The following is a 1,823-nucleotide window of genomic DNA, read 5'->3' as shown; positions in this document are numbered from 1 at the left end:
ATTTTTTTTTTTTTTTTTTTTTAAATTTAAATGTTAGTCCTTTCTATCGCGCCTGTCTTTTGATTTCAGAAAAAAAATACAATACTCTAAGTTCAAGAGAGTAAAGTTTACTGAATTCCAGCTTTCGAATGGATAAATGAGTGAAGGAGGTATAATCGCCTGGTTTTCCCCTTAAAAGTGTTGAAATGGAATATTACCGATTTCCGGATAATGGATTTGAATTTAGTTTGGTTGAACAAATATATCTTTCAGTATAATTCCTACTTTTTATACTTTTTTCGTCCGTCTGCTACTGCTTGGTAAATAAGGGTTTTGTTTTCTTTTTATTTTTTGGATGAAGGCGCTCGTGCAGTTGTAATTATGTTGACATTTTAGTTGATAAAGACCAAAACCTGTCACCTGCATTATACAGTAACAGCAAATGGTTGAGCAAACACAACCTTTCGAAATTCAGACCATTAAGTTTTTTTCATTTGGAACTGTTTGGCTGCAAAACTTTGCGTATTCTTTTAAAGGTCAAAATTACTGTCATTGCCACCCCTATCCTGAAAAAAATAGATAAATACAATATATAATTTATATGATGATCCGAGGTATTAGAATAACCCCTTGAATTTTGAGGTGTGCATAATGATGGACTTATAACTTGGCTTCAGAGCACTTTTGTGTTATAGGTTTACGTGGATGCATATTTTCCTCTATACCAATGAATTTGAGAAAATTTTGTATGAAATGGATGGAAAACATTTCATTTTGCTCAAAAGAACCTGAATAATCCAATATTTAATCAATAACTGTATTGTAACTTTTGTCATTATTGTAAAGTTTTTTCCTCCCAGTAAACCTAAGATATTAAATAACTAAAATCTTGGTTTGGTACTCATACCCTCAATTACTGTTTAACCGCTATATTATACCCTCTTTTCCAGCAAGAAAAGGACTAAGGAGTATGATAAGAGTTATACATATTGTTCTCAAAGCGCTACTGGCCCGTCAGTTGTTGGCTAATGTGAGCTACTTGTAAATACTTTCATTAAAAATGCTCAATATTGTTTAAGTGTCGGCTATTTCACCTATAAAAATATCTCAGAAAATTGATATTTACTGTTTGTATTTTATGGAAAGAAGCTATATAGTTTAGAAAATTAAATATATTTATGTATCTTCATGTCCAGAATCCACGTCAAATTTCTAGCTTCAATATTAAAAGCTTGTCCTGAGGAAGCTTTATTAAATGCAAACAGCAAGAATTGTTCTTTATTGTGTCTGTCTTCCCTCCTCCCACTTCTTGAATCCTTTATGACGCTCTAAATGAATCATTCAATGATTTCGAGACTAGTTATTGTGACTAATGCATGGGAAGTGCATTCTCATTTGATTACTGTTGTCTAATGTGCAGATATTGAGCAGATATTGATAGAAGCACAACATCGATGGCTGAGACCTGCTGAAATTTGTGAAATCCTACGGGACTATCAGAAGTTTCATATTTCCCCTGAGCCTCCGCATAAGCCAGTCAGTATGTCTTTTGATGTTCTCATTAACAGTCAATATTTTTTATTACTTTATCTAAATTATTTAATTAATATACCTACCGAATGCCTACTCAAAAGACAAGTGATTTACATAAGTTCCACCATGGAGACCTGGCTTAGGTACAAAGTGAATCCTAATTTTATCCAAGGAAATTGTTTCTAGTATTTTTAATCTGAAGGGAGATCACACAACTTTTCTGCATATAAATCATGAACATAGAGTTCTCAGTGCCATACTCCAATTTACTGTACAGAACTGAAAATTGCACAATGGTAATTGGATTTGTT

At 32.5% G+C, this 1,823-nt stretch overlaps 1 long non-coding RNA gene across 1 annotated transcript; it reads left to right on the top strand.

Moving 5' to 3' along the window:
• Positions 1-12: 12 nt before the first annotated feature.
• Positions 13-1,425, top strand: LOC111379195. Its single transcript, XR_002700028.1, has 3 exons — positions 13-149; positions 930-1,009; positions 1,400-1,425. It is a non-coding gene; the product is annotated as an uncharacterized LOC111379195 (long non-coding RNA).
• Positions 1,426-1,823: the final 398 nt, after the last annotated feature.

Source organism: Olea europaea, unplaced genomic scaffold (genome assembly GCF_002742605.1).
Source record: "Olea europaea var. sylvestris unplaced genomic scaffold, O_europaea_v1 scaffold19454, whole genome shotgun sequence".
NCBI lineage: Eukaryota > Viridiplantae > Streptophyta > Magnoliopsida > Lamiales > Oleaceae > Olea > Olea europaea.
The sequence above is the reverse complement of the archived record's forward strand: the minus strand, read 5'-3'. Positions and strand labels throughout refer to the sequence as shown.